At 46.6% G+C, this 19,503-nt stretch overlaps 1 protein-coding gene across 1 annotated transcript in view; it reads left to right on the top strand.

Moving 5' to 3' along the window:
• Positions 1-19,503, top strand: part of GPC4 (glypican 4) — a 69,346-nt gene that overhangs the window by 11,137 nt on the left and 38,706 nt on the right. The gene's annotated exons all lie outside the window — the stretch shown is intronic.

The following is a 19,503-nucleotide window of genomic DNA, read 5'->3' as shown; positions in this document are numbered from 1 at the left end:
GTCTGACTGGTGCTGTTGAGAGGGTGGAGGGTTGTGTGTGTGGCTTTGCAGATGCTGCTTGCCTGTCCCAGGGGATGCATGCCTTCTCCCTTTGGCTACAGGTGACCACTTCTTTAGAAATATGCCCCAAATTATTTGCGGCCGGTGGTAGATTTTATGGCTTGGCTGCTGGAAGGAGGGCCTGGGCAGGGGCTGAGTTGACCTTCTCCACCTTTGCAAAACAATATTTTTTTTTGGGTGGGGAAGGTGGCAGTGCTCTTAGCCACATGGCTTCTGCTAATTAATGTGAGTTAATTGGGGCTGGTTGGAGAGCAGGCTTGGTAGGTAGAGGAGGCTTGAAGGGACAGGGCTCAGGGCTGTTTCTGTCCTGTTGAATCCAGCCCACCAAAGGGATGTGGCGATCCCGGTGGCAGGCGCCTAGCTGGCAAAAACTGCATAACTCTGCCCTCCGCTTTATTAAAGGCCCCTTTATACCACTTTTTTGCCGTAACCCCCGTGAGAACAGCCAGCCCTTTCAAGCAGCCTGAAAACCTCCCTTACTGGGAAGGCTCCTGCGTGGGGAACAACCTGGCTGGCACGATGCTGCTCCAAACCAACCCCAAAGCTGCTTTGAAAACACAGTCTCTGAGCCCGTGAGGATGCCAGCCTTGCCGAAAGAAATCAGGGATGAGTCCGCTCGCCAACCAGCCAGCTCAATAGATTACTCAAAAACAGTTGTGTCAAGCAAGGGTTAACTTCTAGGTATCAAAATATGCACAAAAGGTTAAATGCGACTTCCTACTTGTCAATGAATTACGGTTTTAAAATATTTGCATTCTTTCCTGAAAGATTTAGGAATAATTATATAGCACTCAGGGGCAAGGCATTGCCAGATAAACTTAACAACTCTATAATTTGTACTCGAGGCAGGGTTTCCTGTAAATGATAGCTTTGTTTAATTTTATAATACTGCTTCCAAATGTTTGCCGGGTATGTATTGCCAGCTAAACTGGACTTGTGAATCTGGAAGAGTATTTATTTGTTTGTTATAGCAGACAATAAAAGCTGCTGTATTAGGCTAAAACTTGGCATCTCCTTTACAACTTCTAGGCATCCTTCCCCAGGCAGGTTTGGTGGGGTGGGCAGCTGATGCAGAGTGTGAGCAGCTTTCCAGCTTCTCTGTACAAAATCCCTGAGCTGCTCTAGGATCTCCTCCTGCTCTGTCTGTCTTTTTCTGGGGTTGGGAAAGGAACGCTGCAGTTGCAATGCACATACTTTATTTCCATTACTCAAAGCCGGAGTCATGCATAGTTACAGCCAAAGACACTTCAGCAGCTCTGGGGATAACAAGATAGCTGACAGACTGGAATGCAGATTTATCAGGGGTAAAAACTGGCAAAATTCCTTATTTCTGATCCTTCCTTTTAAATAGGTTCTTCATGCTCCTCCTGTTGGATGAGCCCACCACATGTTTTAACCCCTTGTGTTCTCCCAGCTGGATCCAGGGATGTGTGCTGGGGCTGTGTGTCTTCTGGGATTAAATTGCTCAGTCCCACTTGGTTCCTAGGTGGTGTTTTTAAACTGCAGAGCTCTTCCAGAAATGTTCTCAATGGGTTTTTATTTTAAAGTGCAGGCCTTTGCTCCAGATGTGTGTCTGAGTGACCACAGAATGTAAATTTTACTGTATGTTGCCTTTGGACTGGCAGTTTGGGAGACTACCGGGCAGTTAACATAGGAGGATTGTGCCATGAAATCCGCTTCCTCGGGATTTGATTCATATTAATTTTTTTTCAGAGCAAATCTCTTTAATGGCTTCAGTTATGTTTTGATGTAGAGCTCTTTCTCCTGTGCCTTTGTTAGGAGCTGGAAATATTTATATTGCTATGATAAATAGATCATTTTCAGCTCTGTGGCTTTTCAGTAATAAATATATTTTAATATTCTGAGACATTAAGCAATTTCTTTTTGGGGAAACAAGTTATGGCAGAAGAAGCACACTTGGAAGTTAAATAGATTAAGTGAAATCCCTCAATTACAGGAGCTAGGTTCAGAAGACAAGTCAAGCCGTTTAGGGAAAATTTCAAGTTATAATTTAACCTTTCCCAAATCTCCTGGGAGCAGCTTATGGTGCAGCAAGACCTGCCTGGTGCCAGCCCAGTGCGGGAGCCCAGGGAGAGGGCTCTGACATGGCTGGCTGTGGGGTGGGTGGATTTAGAGCTGGTGGTTTTGCCTGTGGTTGTGCATCTTGACTGGCAGAGAATGAAAAGAATTTCACTTTTTATTGGAAAAGGAAAGGATTGCTCAAGGATTGCAAAACACTTTGTTTTGGAAAAAATGTCATTGTTTGAAAATAGCATGAGAGCAGGAGGGACGCTGTCCCTAAGCCTGCCGCAGTCCTGGAAATGTTCTTACCTGGGGGCTTGGGTGAAGCTTCAAGGCTTCAGAATTAACTTGGACTTTTGTCCCAGGGTGCAGGATGGAAAGCTGCAATTCTGTCCCTTTGGTAATGAAGGATAGGGAACTTCTCTCTTTTTTTTTTTTTTTTTTTTTTTTTAAGAGGGAGTAGAATTTAAAAAAATAAATCTTGATGGCAGCCCTCGCACTAAAGCCTTGCCTCAGCCCTGCTAGTATCTCCTCGTGTCACCTGCAGGTTGCTAAATGTCCCCGTGCTGTGGGGGCTGCCCAGCTCTCCTCTGCGCTCATTTTGGCTGCAAATTTTTTATAGAGTGTGTTTGCTGATGGAGGGTGCTGTGACAGCAGAGCAGTGGCTGTGGGGAGGGTGGGAGCCCCTCTCCCTGCTTGGGAAGGACTCACAAAACTGGTAAGTGCATCCTATCCTTCTAATCAGCCATCCCTTCCCTGGGGCTCACAGTGTGCCAGGGGCTGTTTGCCTTCCTGCTGGTGGATTTTGGATGGTACCACCTGGGAGGTGGATGGCAAAGGTCCTGTTTGCACTTGGTGCTCCCCCCAGGCTGCTCAGGGCCATTCTTAAAAAGACAAAATAAACCCTTTCAATTCCTGCTAGCAGAAGCCTTGATGCAATTACGCCCTGGTATGATAAGGTGCTTTTCAGCTGGGTGTGTTGCTTTTCCATCCCACGAAAGCTGTTTGCACAAGCCTGGCTGCTGTGCATGAGAAGGGATCAAAATTTGGGTCTGTAGGGGGATGCTCTGTGGTACTTGGGACTGAGGTCTCCCAAACCTGCTTTTTCTGGAAGGCCTAAGAAAAGGTGACACTGTTAGCTAGAGGGGAGGAGACTGTCCTGGGTGGGTGTAGGGTCTGTTGCTGGCTGCAGGGCAGATCCCAGCTTTGGGTCCCTTTCCAGGCTGGGGAGGGGTTTCTGCAAAACCAGGTGGCTCAGCTTGCCTTGGCAGCATGAGCCATCCAACGTGTGGGGCAGGTGAAGCCACCCCAGGTGTGGGGAAGGAGAGGTGCCATGTTCCTGTGCAGAGCAGTGCCGAGAAGGCATGTGCCCCCACAGTGTTTGGAGGGAGGGCAGGAAAACCTAAAAGGTGGTCTCGTCTTAAAAGGCTGAGGTGGCCTCCCGTGCCCTCCTGCTCTCCCTGTGGGCTGTGTCCTTCGTCTGGGATGCTGCTGTCCCTCCTGGGAGGACTTGGCTCAAACGAACTTGGTGGCAAAGAAGCTGGCTTGTAAATTGTTGAAAAGATGCTGAGTTTATCTATGCTAATGTGAGGAGGAGGAGTGCCCCTGTGAACCTGCTGGCAGATAAGGCTGGTGTTCACAGCTGTGCCGAGGTGAGCAGGGTGATAGGGGAGAAGGAGGAATTTTTAATTTTGTGATATCCTTATCTTAATCCTTTCTCCCCTGTCTCCCACCCTCTCCTCACCATTTCCAGGGTAGGTTAAGCTATTAGAGTCTTGTCTTTTCCACAAATACTGGCGGGCTGCTAGTTCCAGACTGGATGAATACATTGGGAGTCTGTTCCAGCAGCGGGATGGGTTTTCGGACGTAGGTCGTGTTATGCTGGCTGAGCACAGTGTGCTGCTTGTGTGAGCTGGGTGGCTTCTGCAGCAGATGCCCAGGCTGTTAAAAAAAGTAATGCTTGGTGGGAGTAGCAGGCAAGGGCTTAAAAGCACATTTTTTTTTTCCAGGTAAAAATCGTATTCTCAAACTCAGCTGTGGTCTTAGCTCTGAGGTGGTTTGTCTGAGGGGAGATAAAGCTGAGACATGGGAGGTGGAGGGGATGGTTCAGACTGTCACCAGTGCTGGGGGGCTGTGGTCCCATCACCATGCTGCTGCTCCCAATAAATACCCCCAGGTGAGGAGGCAGCAACCCTGGCACTGGGCTCTGCCAGGGTGGCATCTCCCAGTGGGTGTCCTGCCTGCCATGCCTGGGGCAAGGCAGAGCTGGGGTTGGTGCCTCCTGCCTTTCCGGGGCGTGGAAGGGGTCTGCTCCCCTTTTTTCAGGGGTGCTAAACCTGGGGCTGTGCTGCTTGCTGGAGGGAGGATTTCCACCAGCAGTTTCTCTCTTCCCTCCCTGGCTCTTAGCTGTGCACGGTGGCCCAGTTTCAGGGGTGTTTCAAAGGTCTTGGCAAAGTTGCACCTTAGGTGTTCTGGCACTGCACTTCCCCTGTCTCCTCTTGTGCTGCTTATTTGCTCTCTCTCTGTGATGCTCCAGGCTCAGCCACATGTGGTTTTGGAGGTTCGTGTTATTTACACGAACAGTTCTCAAAGTTCAGCTGAAAAGCAGCTTCTCTTCCTGGGAGCAGCCAGGACTACTAGTATGTGATCTTTGTGTATAAAGTTGGCTTTCCCTACTTATAAACAGGGGCCCTAGGATGGATGTGCGGTGGACCTGTTTAGATTTAAATCTGACCCACCTCCTTGTTTTCAGTGCTGGCGTCCCCTTTGAGCAATATGTTCTTGCCTGCCTTTTGCAATAACACATGGTGTGTGTCTTTTAACCTTTAAAATTGGAAAGTTATGTTAAATCGTGGTGTCCTGCTTGCTGCAGGCAGCAGTGTATGATGATTATTTTTTTAATCATCCCCCCCAACATCATATACACAGATTGCTCATTAATTTCCCATGCAGCCTTTCTTCTGATGGCCTGGCAAGCCAGGACCTGATAGCCACTGGGAGCCTGTCATGTGTCCCAACAGTCCCTGGTAGCTCTGACCTTGGGAGGGGGTGAGCTGGGGAGCACACGTGCGTGCCTTGGTCCTCCAGCTGCGATGGAAGGATTGCTGTGAGATCAAGCTCTGCTGGCTGTCTCTCCTAGAGCCCTTCATCTGCCTTTGTTTCCCCAACCCTGGTTTGCATCAGATTGACGTGAGCTAATTATTTCTGAAACCCCTTTAATTGGTGCCTCTTTCTGAGTCCAGCTGAAACTGGGAAACTGTTTCTCCAGTCATGAGCAGAGGGAAGATGTGTGGCAGAGCAGCACCTTCCTTCCCAGGAAGGCAGGCTGAAGCGAGGGCTTGGCAGCATTGCTGGAGTCACTGATGAAGCAAGAAAAGGCTTTCTGTGCTTTTGTGGGCAAGGCTGGAAAATGCAGCATGCCACAAACTTGCTGCCTTACTGGATGTTTGTAGTGTGCAGCTACATAGTGACATGTAATGTGGGTTCTTGCTGATAAACTCAAAATTGCGTTGTGGCTGTGATGCTGTGGAAAAGCGTCTCTGGGTTGATGGCAGTGGTTCCTCCAGGCTCCTGTTCTGGAAAGCTGCTCTGCAGTGGGTGGTTCCCAGCTGAAATACTGGGCCCAACAGTAGCTTGCTGTGGAAAGGGCTTTGCCTCTGTCTGGGCTGAGGTGGTTATCCTGCACTGAGCTAAACTGGGGGGACAACCAGGGAGCTGCAAGCTTGGAGCAGCGCAAGTGCGCTGCCTTCCCTTTGGGTGCCAAAACGGTCTCAGTTTGCTATGAAAATGTCTTGTGGAAAACTTTCCGCTTATAACTGAAGTCTCATTTATGTCTGTCCAGGACCTGTTCTTGGACTGAATTTTATTTTCTAAGCAAATGAGACTTTTTGGTCCTTGAGGGTGGGGGGGAAAAAAACGGTTCCGCCAGCTTTGCAGCCTGCCTGCCCTGGGGGAGCTGGGAGCCAGTGGGAGTTGCTGGCGGAGGAGGTAGTTTGTTCAGCAGGAGGGGTGTAGGGCTGAGCGAGGCAGTGGATACCGTAGAGCTCTTGAACTGACTTAGCTTGTGAGCTCTCTAAAAATTAATTGGGGGGGGGGGGGGGGGGGGCCGGAGCTCCCTATGTTGCAAGCTTCAGGCTGCTGCCTCTGTGTACGCTTCCAGAGACCCCTCCAGTCGCCCCTGGATCGCAGACCACAAACTGAACAAACTGAAATGCTTAATAAGAGCCAAACTGCCTTGGAAAAAAAAATGCGTGGATGCAAAATGCATTTGAAAAAATCTGGCCTTTTGTATATCTTTTTCTGGAATCTTTTAACCTGCTCTAAGTTCTTAAGTTATCTGCACTGTTACTCTGCTTGGCAAGTTCTGCAGGCAGGGGAAGGGCTTATTAATATGGATTCTTAGATAGATAAATGTGGTTGCGAAGTACTATTGACATATGGAAATGTTGGTGGATGCTTAGAGAAGAATCAGCTGCTTAGTAATAGCTCTGTGCCAATTCCTTTGTTTGAATACCTTTACAAAACCCAGTTGTAGCAAAGCACGTTGTAAAAAAACCAACCAAAACCCCCGCCCCCCACCCCCAAAACAAAACAAAAAACCAAGCATATTTCTGTGGTTTAAAAAGAAGAAAAATCAAACCCCAAGCCACACACTCCTCCCTCCTTAGTAAAAGTTTTGCACACATTGGAAACAAAGGCATCAGCATTTGCTTGTCAGAGCTAATAAAGTTTGCTTGGATCTTAATTTTTCTGCTTGATTTCACAAAGTAATTGAAACTTCCTTTTTGCTGCAAGGTCTTCCCCCCCCCTCCCCCCCCCCCCATTTTTTTTTAACATATTCTTAAAAGAACACCTTTTGGTCAGTGAGTTGATGGAATTTTGCTCAGAAGGCAGGCGTGGTTCAAGCACATGGAGCGACTGGTCAGTCAAAGCTTACAGGACAAATTACTTGTGTCTGCAAGTCATTCCTCCAAGTTGAAAACCACCTAGACCAAATAAACCTTGAACTAGAGGTTTTATAGGAGCTTTTGAGCATGTAAGTGAAGCTTTTGTAATCGCAGTGATCTGATAAAACCTTAAAAACCAGGGTTCCCATAAAGAAAATAGTAGTTCCACTTGAGGTGATAAAACCTGCATCTGGTAAGCTTTGCTTGCTACCTCCTGATGACCTGGGAGACAGCAAATAGTCCCTGCTCTAGAGGAGAGGGCGCCAAGCTGCCAGTGCCATACTCTTGCTGTGGGGGATGCACACCAAAAAATAATGTTCATTTGAGAGCAAAACCAGCAGCTTTTGAAGAAGGAGCAGGCTCCAGCTCATCCTCCAGCTCACATTTGGAATTGCATGACTATGGTGTCTTGCTGCCCGCCTCCCGGCCGGCACACAGCACAGGGAATTTTAGAGGTTAGGATAAGAAGGGGCCCGGGTAATTGAAAGCAAACAAACAGCGAAGACAAAAAAAGAAACATAAAACAGCAAACCCGAAGCCACAAATAGAAAACAGACTTTCCAGATTGATTAGTTCAAATTTGTTTATTTGAAGTCCCAAAAGTTCGCATCGTCACTTTCGGGGTGTCTCGCAAATTTGGCAATATGTTAACCATGTGTTTTTAGATCAGCTTTTCACAAGAAAGATCCAGGGTTTTGGTGTGTTGGCGTTGCCTTAAAATTTCAGTTGAAAGACTTAATTTGCAGTCTTGGAAGTGCAGGTGCTGCTCTTGAGAGAATTACACTCTGTAAAACCTTTGTTTCATGGAGGATTTTCCTTGGGCGTGTTTGAGTAGTGAGCGTTAAGATGTGTTACCAATTACTTTTTTTCCATGGCCCTGCTGGAAACAGGTTTAGGAATACTGACGCACTTACTTTGTTTAGGAATCAGTGGAGACCTGATAAAGTCTGGTTTTACTTTGGGTTTTTAGGGTGTTTTGGACTGGAAGGTGCTTCCTACCTGCAGTAAGAGATCAATAGCGCAGCTGTAATATATATAACTTTTTTTTTTTTTAACAGATTTGGCTTAAATACCCCCAAGCCCCCAGACAGAGGAATTAAAGCTCCAGCCTATTAACTGTAAGCCATTAATGAGTCAGGTCTAAATGCCTTGATTGTGCCTGAGATTTCAAAGCTGAATCCTTTGCATAACGTTAGTATGGCACGCATGCCTCCTAAGGAGAAGCAGTAACTTCCCGGTGCTTTTTGCCGTGCCTCTCCAGGAAGGAGTAAGTACATTTTGGGTTGCGCTGATACCATCTCGTGCCTTGGCGCTATCAAAGCGGCTGGAAGCTCCCCGCTGCTCTGGCAGCCCGGCTCTGATGTTCTTTCACATCCAAGCGCGCTGTTTATCTTTAACCAAGGCTTGGATAAACTTCCAAAATAAATGAATGTAGTAGTCCAACTTGGCCTGCTTTGGCAGAGGTTTTCTGGAGTGACTCAAATGTTATAAATATGAAAGTAGCTACACTTCAAACGCTGCTTTTGGAGCAAGTTTTCGTAGTGGTCTCCTAAAGCAGCCGCAAAGGGGAACCTTTCCTTGAAGAAAACCGTATTTTTTTTTTTTCCTGTTGACCCCCCCCCCCTCCCCCTTTCTCTTTTCATCTGCACCTTTCGTTCATGTCTGCCTTCCTGATTAAGAACTAATCAGTGAAGATAGATTAGTTGGGGAGTGTTTCAGCCCTTGGGAGCAGTGCAGCTCCGGCAGGTCAGGAGCCGGGAGGCACGGCGAGGTCACCGCCGCCGCCACCAAGGAGGCCGAGGCTGGCTGAGCTGCGCTCCAGTGCGCGGAGGAATGTGGTAACAGGATTTAAAGGAAACATACAGAACTAACGAGGATTAAGGCTAATTGTCTGACGAGGGGCAGCAGGATGTGGCCACGCGGGGTGACTGTTCCGCGAGGGGAAGGGTTGGTAGTTTGGGTCTGTTCGTGGAGGGCTTGGGTGGGTCAGGTTGGTTTAGTTGGCTGTATGGAGAAATGGAAATAGTGGATAGGAAAGGGCGGGATAAAAGGGAAAGAAAAAAAGGTAGAGTTCTTCCTTAAAGACTCCAAGGCTGTTCAAGCAAATATTTCTACAGTTGGTGGGAAACATCCTACAGATGATCGGCTCTCGCCATGCCCGGGCTGTTTTTGCTGGCGTTGCACAGCTGTCAGGTTGTGCAGGGAGCTGACGTCCTGCGATGGCGGGACGCTCGGCCCGGGGCTGTGCTGGAGCTGCCTGCAGGCCTCTCTCTCCCTGGAGGACAGTTGCATGCCAGGGAGTTTGTTTTCAGAAACAGTGTGGTTCTGTCAAAGGTGTTTTGGGAACCTTGCAGCCCCTCGCAGGTCAGGCTCATTACTTGGGCCATGGGTATCTCTCAGCTTGAGTGAGGGGGGATTTGGGGAGCGAAGGCCCTCAGGGTTGGTCCTTGGCGAGCCAAAGGGGCGTGAAATGCTGGCTGGAGCCAGCCGTCCATCAAGGGGGACCTGAGGGAGCTGGGCCGCCAGATCAAAGAGCTGATCACATTGTATTTCTGTGAAAGTGGAGTTTGCACGTGGAGGCTGGGCCCTCCAGGCCAGCAGCGCAGCGGGATAAGGGTACGGCTCCGGGTGCCGACACTGTGCTGCTGGGTGAGAGCGAATCTCTTCCAGACCAGGCCTGGGAAGAACATTACACCCAGCTGGTCTCGAAATGCTGGTGTCAGGCTCTTCCCAGCCTGGTAAACCCTTCCATTGTTCGCCTGGGTGGCGGCTGTGGCACCTGCAGGGCAGGGCCATGGGGCGGAACTGTCTGTGGCTCTTGGCGGGTGCGGATGGGCAACCTGCGTGAGCGAACTTGTTCCTCCCTGGCCCTTGGGCTTCAGCCATTCCTGACAGAAGCAGCCCAAAGCTCACAGGGCACCTCTGGGGCATGAGCAGAGACAGGGGAGAGTGCCCACTTCCAACAGTTGGCTCATGCCAGGGGTTATAGCTGGACTTTGCTACACCCGAACCCTTAAAGCTTTTCATCTTTTTGTTTATGCTTTCAATTACCAGAAATCTGAACTACTGCCCCCCAAAAACCCCAAGCAGGCAATACTCTGGCTCACTTTGGCTCGCCACCCCTGCTCCCGGCATGGGATCCTGGGGATCAGTGGTGCCGGGTGCTGCAGTGTGGGTGGGTGGCCCTGTGTGGGTGGCCAGTGGCACGTGGGGTGGCAGGAGGAAGGGAAGAAGGAGTCGGTGCTCTGCCGACTGGTCCAGTCTGGTGCTGGTCCAGGCTGCCTGTGCGGGGTGGGAAGTAAGTCCTGCTGTTGGCAGCTGTGCAGAGCGAGGGGCTTGTGTGGGTTTTGCTGTCACTCACTGCAAGGGGAGCAAAAGAAGACCACCTGTCCGTGTTACCTAGGGCTTTCAGGTGGTCCTGGCTCTGCACCAAGCCCCTGCATGCCACCCGCTGTCCTCCCTGTCCAAAACCACCCAAGGCAGGGAGAAAAGGTGTCTCCTCATGGATGAGAAACACCCTGCAACTTCCCAGATATTTGCCTATTTATTTGTATACTGCTCTTCAATAGAGTTGCTTGCAGCTTGGTGTTGTGTTTTGCGGGGTTTTGGGGTGGGTTTTTTTTTTTTTTTCTCCTTCCCTTCTGTGTAAGGTTGGTCTCAGAATTGCAGCAGGTTCTGCAGTGCCTGTTTTGGATCCCACAATACAGAATTAATCTCTCTGAAATTTAATTAACATCTCTTGCATTCCAATTTATAGATTAGATTATTGTTTGTGTAAAGCCTGGGATATTTTTTAAATTTTATCTTAAGTCAAAAACAGGAAATTGTGGCTGAATTTCACAAGCTTTGCTTCTTATTTAAAGAATTAAAAACATCTTTAAGTTTTGGTGCATTTTTTTAAAAACTTTGCTTGGGTCATAGCTTCCAGCTCACATGCCCTTAGTACTTCTATTCCTGTTGGTGTGCTTTTAACATGTGGAAATGGTAGCTTTGCTTTGTGCAATGGTTCATGCTTGTTTTTGCGTTTACAAGCAGGAAAACTTCACTTCTGTGGAGCCCCTGCATAGCTGGCGACATTGGAAAGGTGGGATGTTCAGGGAGGTTGACCACACAGCCACAGCACCAGCACCTTGGGACAGTGGCTCTTGCTTTGAAATGTGCTGGTTCCACCATTAGGAAAGAGCTGCAACTTTCTGTGGTGGTGCAGCTCTCAACTGGAGAGACCTCTGTCAGACAGAGTGCTTCCACAAAACCATGAACACCTTACTTTGAGGGGTTTTGCTTTGGTCATTTGTTTGGCTTTTTTTCCAAATAAAGCATAATCCTCAGAATCACTAGGACTGTATGACCTCAAAATGTTGCTGAAATTTTTGAGGGTCATCTACTGCCAGATCTGGGACTTGCCAGCAGATGACCAGTCAGTTGGCACAAATAGGTGAGGTGCATCTCACAAGAAACTACTGTGTGGCTCTGAAACGTGTTTTTGTGCATTGATGCTGGAATCGGCTATGTTTGAAAAGGAAAAAAAGAAACATTGCTGGCAAAGTTGCCAGTGGTGTGTTCCTGCTTCTCCTGCCTGCCCATGTCTGGCGCCTTCTTGCACCAGGCGGCCTCCCTGATGGAGGGGCTGAAACTGAAGGGAGACAATATTGTTAAGAAGGAAAAATATTCCAGTCCGAATGACAGTGTTTGTGGTGGAATTTGTTTTGGTTAAAAGCTGCTTTTTTGGCAAATAGCCTGAAGCTTTATGGAAAAAACCAGAGGCAGGTTTTTTTGGCTTTGTTTTGCCACCTTAATGGGGAGTTTGAGGAAAAAATTAGAAGTCTTACCAAGAAAGTAACTGTCTTCCATCCAGATCTCTTCTATTTACTGTTCCTTGTGCAGGAAGCTTCAGTAATTCTGTGTATTTGCTGTTCCTAATGGATTTCCCCCCCCCAACTCTTTAATTGCATGAAGTTATACTTGGTGGGGTGTTTGGGGCTTATCCCTGTAAAATGTGCTGGATGACTTTTTTGTTGAATTTTTACATCTGATCAATGGCTCTGCGCAGGGTTGTTTTTTTTGTTTTGTCATGACTTTTATTCTTACCTTTTACATATACTCAGAATTATTGACTGGAAGTGTTGGGGTTTCTAGCTGTGCTTTGGTTGATGGAGGGACAGGGCACTACCTGTCTCGGCCATCCTGGAGATGGATCTCTCTTGTGCCTTGTGTATCCATCCTCCTTGCCAGAGAAATGGAAAAAAAGCAAAGATAATTTTCAGCATAACTTGTCTGTTGTGTAACATGTCTCACTTAGTGCATGTAGGCAGACACACATTACAAAAACTATTTCATGCCTAAAGAATTCAGTGATAATAAAGAGAATTTGCATTTCCTAAGTTCTCACTCAGTGATGTCAAATAGGGTTGTTTTGTTTTGTTTTTTTTAATTAAGAAACAACTCCTGGTTTTCATTGAAGGTTTCTGTCTTGGCTAGAGCCAGGGAGAGCCCTCTAGTTAACCAGAGCTGTTTTACTCTCCAGGTTTGTTTAAATAATTTTAATTATGTAGGGTTTTTTTTCCCTCTTGCCTTATTTGTATATTCAGGTCTTTGTGTGGTTTCTCTTTCTTTTGATGTTTGCAGAAATGCATTATCTTCATCTGTCTGGTTTGTGTTTGGTGTGCCACTAATTGACTCAATATCCTGTTTGTTGGAATGAAAACACACTCTAACGTGGCATATTTTTCCAGGGTGTAAAACCTTGCAGTATTCGGGCCACCCTGTCAGGAAGGAAATTGTTTGTTACACTGTGGAAATGAGGTGGTGATGGTATTTTTCCTCAGGTGAGTAGGGTTTTAACTTTAAATGAATTCTTAAAACCCTGCTGAAGGTGAGACCCTACATCCTCTTCACTTGGACATCACCTGCAAAGGGTGTCGTCCCAGGCTCTGATGCACTGTAGGGAGTTCGAGTTTGGTCCTTGGGGACATCCACCTGAACCTCTCTATTGCCCCAACCTCAGTAGGAGAGCTGGGCAGGAGGGGGCTGCAGCTGACCAGTGATGCTTCTTCAGCGCTGTGGAGAGTGGAGACAAGGTCTTGGTCTTTTTTTGTTCACGGTTGAAGAGCTGCGTTAGGAGCGTGGGAAGGGCTTTCCTGGTCTTCCCCCCCTAGGAGGGATGTCCCAAAATCACACTGGTTGGCCTCAATGGGCTGTGTTTGCCCAGACTCGGTCCTGACTCTGTCATCAGCTCTAAGACCAGCTTTGCAGTACTAATTTGGACCTGAATGGGTGGAAGGCAAGAGCCCTTTTTGTGTCCTAAGTTGCTCTTTCCAGTGGAAAATTAAGGTTCCTAATGTGCATTTGGCTTAATGTACACACGTGGATATAAATCTCTCTTGTTCTCTTCAGTCCCTGACCCTCTTGGCAGTAAATTTGGGAACCCGCAGCTGTCAACAAAGCGAAATGGAAAAACAGAAGCCAGACAGACTTTGGTTGTGTACGATATTTTAAGTAACTGTAGGTACGCACTATAGAAATAATTAGGATTATTTGTTGTGTTGAAGGGAGATATGTCACTGAGATATTGTGTGCGCTGGTGTTCCCTGCGCTTGCAAGATGGATTAGCAGCTGAGTTAACAGATGCAGTAAAGCTCGACTGAAAATAGTTCACGGTTGTTAAGCGTAGGTGAAAGGGCTTTGGTTTGCGTATCAAAGAGTGTATTTTGACTGCCTGACAAGTTTGCAAAAAAAAAAAAAAAATCATTTCAATATTATAAACTTTCCCTGTGAGTCTGAGGAATTCTTCTGCGCCATTAGAGTAATCAGCAGAAAACCAAAATGCACATTGATTAATAACCTAAGTGGAAGCGCAGGGGAAACAAGTGGCTTTAACATTAATAAGGCAAATAAACCATTTATATGAAACGGTTGCTAATTGAGTGGGATGTTAAATATGCTGCACACTGGCACATGCTGCCGAATTGCAGTATTTCCATAACCCTACCAGTTAGCTTTGGGAGCCAACTGCACATGAGGATGTTTTCTGGCCTAAAAAATCCTGGGCAGTTGGAAGAAAGGGGTGCGAGTGGGGACAGGTATCCATGATGGTTGAATTCAGGGCCAGGGCTTCTGTAGCTGGTGCCCCTGTGCCCGGCTAGAAGGCAATGCTGGCTGCTGACCTCCACAGCAAGGACCTGGGTATGGGTACATGGGGTGCTCACTCTTTTCTGGTGCTTTTTGGGTTTGAGATCCCAATGGCAATTGGAAATGTGTTTGAGAAGGGAAAGCTGACTGGTTGCATGGTGGTGGCCTTTAGGATGGGAAATGATTTGTACTGGAAATGGGATATGTTACATTGTGTCTGATGGTGATAGATGTGGGAAGGATGCTGCTCAAAGCACTTCTCCACAAAGTGTGCAATTGGAATAGTGGTTTGGGCTGGAAATAGCACCCTGTGCTTGGGAGCACTGAGGGAAATACAACTTCCAAATGTCGCACCCCAGTTTGACACACTCCAACCATAGGGTACCAGCAGTGCTGTGTTTGCAGGATGTGAGCTTAGAAATTTCTAACTCTGCTGCCGTTCGTGGATGCAGGACCTCAGTGCTGTTTTATCTCTCTCCTTGCTGGCATGTGACTGTCTCCACAGGAGTATTCTCCCCAGTAAAATAAACAAGTCCCACAACAGCACAGCTTTAAAGCAAGTGCGGAAGACTGACCACCAGGTGAAAAAGGAATACTCCGATGAGAGTCATCAACTAAAAATTAAAGTTTGCTGTTTATGCTAGGTAAAAAGCATGCCTTCAAGCAGTGTGCGTGTGTGACAGCTGGGGAGGAGGCTGTAGGGTCACTTTGAGTTTGCAGTGTACCTCTGAGCAGGATTTTTTTCTTCCCTTTGGTGTTTGCAGCCTAGTGTCCTTTCACCTGGAAATACTTATATGCCAAGGTGCTATCTGCATTTTAGTAGTGCTCTTTGATAGCAGATATGTAAAAGCAGCATAAGCAGTGATTTGAGTGACCCAGCCTTGCCTTGCAGGGCTGGGACAGTGGTGGCTGTGGGGTGTGTGGTTGTGCCAATAGCCTGTAGAAGTTGCGGCACTGATGCAGATGAGCAAGAGATCATGGTCCATTCCCGGAGGTGCCGAGCATCCCTGGCTCATTTTGTAGCCAGGAAAACTGGGCAGATTTTGGTATATTTGGTACAATTAAAAGTGATCAGATTGGGTGGATGGTTCAGCAGCCTTGTCTGTCTCAATGACTCCGCTGGAGTTGATTGCAAGCTCACGCTTTTCTTTCTTCTTGCCCCTTGTTAATGTGGGGCTGGAGCAGCAGAGCCGTGCTCAGGGGTGATGCTAGTGTTTCTTGTCATCTTTGCTGGGGTTTTTGTAAAGCCTCAGTAGCATGTCAATTATATATGATGGGTGGAAGCCTAATATTCTGTGATAATTAGATGGCAAGTCTAGTGTGAAATCGGATTAGAGCCTGACATTACAGTCCAGGATCCCTTTGGTAGTTGGTTCAGAGGAAGTCATAAAACTCTTTTAAAGATGACACAAGCCCATGTGTGCTAGAGGGAAGAGGCAGAACACGAGGCTGAAATGGTAGCCCTGCCTACTGGTCCCCCAGCAGCGTTCACCTCCCGGTTGGCTCCTCAACCGGTCCCCCTTGCCCCAGCCTGTTTTCTCATATGGGAGCAGAGCCCAAAAGTAACATCTCAGATCGTAAACTGATTTGGCTTGTTTACTGAGCTGCAATGAAGGGTTAGGCTGCGTATGGGAGTCTTCTAAAGAAATAACCTCCCCTGTCTCCCAGCAAACCACTCCTGAAACTTTAGCTAGTTTTGCTGATAGCTATACTTAAAGTATGAACTTGATCAAGGTGAGGAGAAGCAAGCTGCGAAGGCATGTTAGACATCCAGAAACAACATTTTTTAAAAGTTCTTGGAAAATGGTTTGGTGAAGGGAACTGCTTTTCAAGATCATGGAGCCCCAGAGTTTGCGCTGCACACTTACTCATTCGATGAAAACTGCAAAATAGTTACTTGTTTGGAAGAAACTCTGTGTGCTTGGAGTCTGCTAAATGTGGTGTTTCTGTAATGGCTTAAATCATAAGTTTGCAAGATTACCTTTCTGAGCACATTTCCTTGCATGTGCAGATGGTAACATCGTGTGCCATTGCATTTCTATCTTTAAACCACCGCCTCCGTTCGCCAGAGGTGTGCTGTTAACTAGCCAAGGAGCAAGCTTCTTTCATAATTTTGGTCCCTCATTTCTCCCTCTGTATTCATATGCAATATAAAATAGAGAAAAAGTCTTGCTGCAACAGGCCATGGGAAAGATCTGCTGTAAATGCATGACAAGCTGCAGTGATGGTGTGCATATGCGGTAGATATTTATTTGGAGTTATTCTCTGCTACTTAAGCTCTTTTTGCCATGCAGCCCCCGATGTGATGATTGCACACCCTGCCAAACAATTCAATAAAAAGCCTAACTTGAAAGGAAGCTGTGGCAGAGTTATATTTTTGCAGTGCTCACATGGTGATAAATTAGAAAAGCTGCCGAGTCTTTAACACTCAACAGTAGATGAAGAGTTGCCTTGTATGGGCATTGTTTGATGAGTTTTAACTTGGGAAATAATTATTGCCGAATGTGTCCTTGACAGTGAGCGCACACCATGAGTGTTCTTTACATAATATACATAAACATTAGATCTCTGTTTAAGTAGGCCTAAATGCTTGTATTTTTCACTCTTTTTTTTTTTTTCCCCTTGGAGGAGTTAGCTGCCAGTTGGAAAGATGAAGAGTGTTGTCTTTGGTCTCGGCTTTAGGTTGGTGTTCTCTGCATGCATAACTGGTCTGTGCTCACGTGGACCGCTGGCAACAGCTGCTTTCCAAGCTTCATCATTTTAATTCCTCTGCATACCATGGCTGTAGCACTGTTGTGTTTTGAAGCTGTTGTCTGACAGTGCCATGCTTCGGGGTCTGTCTGTGGAGGTGTAAGCAGTTCCCAATGCTAAAACCGCTCTTTGAAGGGCGTGTGATGGATCCATCACCTGAGCAGGCAATGGGATGCTGGACTGTTGCATTGTTCTCCCTGCAGACTCAGGCACGGAATGAGTCCTGTGGATGGATGCTGAACAGATCAGCTTTGCTGGCCGATATTAAAATGAAGGCTAGACATCAGGTTTCTTGCAAATTATGTCAGTGCATGTTTCTTTGCTCAAGCAAGGGTATCTTCTCAGGGATGTGTAGGTGCCAAAGACAACCCTTCCTGTGGGAAAACTGGGGCCCCCAGTGTCTTTCAGTGACTCTCCATTGGTATCTCCCACTGTGGTGTAATAAAACTGCAAGAAATGCAGCCCACAGCCCTAAACTTTCTGTTTTTTAACATTGAGTAACACAGTGCATCCTCCTACGATTAGCACTGAGTAGCCAGAGCTCCTCAGCTCCAGACAGATAGATATAATTCTTGATCACAAGCCAAGACCACATAGTGCTGACAAGACTGAGAAATATCTTCCATAATTAGATTGCTTGGTCATTCATTTTTGAATGTCTGAGTTACATTTTGGAGCGTAATTTCTTAATGATCAACCAAATGGAATCTGTGCAAGATTGATTTACTATCAGTAGAGTTCTCCTTGCTTGGCTTTGCATGTATGTCCTGGGGAGGCACCATGCAAATCTGGGATGAGAGGCATCAAAGAAAAATGGCTTTGCTCTGCAACATTAGGTGGGATGGTAACTTTAGTTTAATAGGATAAATAGATACAAAACTGTTAACTTGTATTTGTGAAATATTGTGGGGTTTTATTTGTTTATCATAAATAAATCAGAGTAGTTGTTAAAACCACAGTTTCAGGGATCCCAGGGCATCTGTGGACAACTTCAGAAGTATCTGCAAAGTGTAACTAGGAAAAGAAATCCAACGATCAGTAGGTTTGAATGTGCCAAGTAGGGTAGAGGCTTACCACTCCAGTACAAAAGAATGGGAAGTATGTAAATTGTGACAACCAAAGGCAGGCATGCATTGTGGAAATGGTACTGAAATCATGAAGTAGGTTTCAGGTGAAATATTTCCAACATACTCCCTCCCATACAAGAGTTTTGCAACTAAATTATTTTGACACCTTGAAACTAGCTGTCACTTGAGCTCTAATTATTGCTTTGCTGCTGTTTGTTTCCCGTTGTGTCAAAGAGCCATAGTCCTGTATTCGAACTGAAGCAAAAAGATTCCAAGTGGAATAAAGTGGTGGTGCTCGGGCACTTTTTTTTTTATTTAATGCTTTCTAGTAAGGCAGGCTTATAGAGGAGTACCCAGGCATGCTCTGGGATGGATTGGTGGGCAGGATTTGAAAATCATGGGTGTGAGTCTTCTAAATGAGTTAGCAAGCTAAACAGAGCTGCATCCCTCTGTGCTGTGCCACTTAGTGCCGTGTATTTGCTGCTGGAGGTGCTCCTCTGAGACTGAAAGAAACAGAGTCCATGAAAGAAAAAATGTATCTGTAAGAAGATAGCAAGATTTGTCTGTGTTTTCTGAAGGCTGTGCCTGACCAGTGCCACTTCCCATAACAGACTTCGAGCTTTCCGTAATTGAAGAGCAGCGGATGGTCTTGTGCAATAAATCAGCTGTGGCAGAATTATCTGTCGGTCAAGGTCGCTCTGTAATGCTAGGGAAAACAAACAAACCCTGTAGCACAAAAGGAAACTAGATTTAGGGGGAGGGGTGCTTAGGAATTATCTCTATATATATCTGTATCTATATATAAAAAAATATTTGTATCTTATTTTAAAATGGTCCTTAAGTGTCTGAAAGGAGAGATACAACATTTCTGGGCTATAAAGTCATGCAAAGTGATGCAAAGGTTCAATAGCTGGGCAAATGATGTTACAAGATCTTGTGCAGGGCAGACAGAGCAGCAGCTGCTTGTGTTAGTCACGGGCAGGCTTTGGTTTGCACTGTGCAGAATCTGCTTTTGTTTCTCTGAACCCACTTTTGATTCTCTAGCAGGTAGGATGGTTCTTCAGTAAGTGCATGGTTCGCGGCCTGTCGTGAAGATGTTATTTTCTGTGCAGGGGCTGACAAGTCCTTTGCACTCTGGTAGTGAGTCTCTGAACCTTGGTGGTAGTTAAAGGTTGTTGGTGACTTCCAGGATATTAGCAGGTAGGGATGAGCCTTCGCTTCTCCATCTGCTTCCTTGGGATGCAGGGTACGGTTTGGCAGCAGGGTGTGAAATGGGAGAGAAGGCAGCAGCTTACTTGTAAGCTGTGTCTTTTAAAATACCATCTGACTTGAAAGGATGAGTTTCTCATCCTGACTGCTTGTTTTGATCATATCTTCAGCGTTGACAAAGATTTGCACAATTTGCCCAAATTTTGAACCACTTTATCATTAGCCCACCTGCCTGTGACAGTGCTGCCTTGTGGGGCATGTCAGAGAAGTTGGAGCTTGAGGTTTGCTACACAGAGTTTATCTTGGTCCACAATACTTGA

The sequence above is a fragment of the Falco peregrinus genome, chromosome 13 (assembly GCF_023634155.1).
Source record: "Falco peregrinus isolate bFalPer1 chromosome 13, bFalPer1.pri, whole genome shotgun sequence".
Lineage (NCBI taxonomy): Eukaryota > Metazoa > Chordata > Aves > Falconiformes > Falconidae > Falco > Falco peregrinus.
The sequence above is the reverse complement of the archived record's forward strand: the minus strand, read 5'-3'. Positions and strand labels throughout refer to the sequence as shown.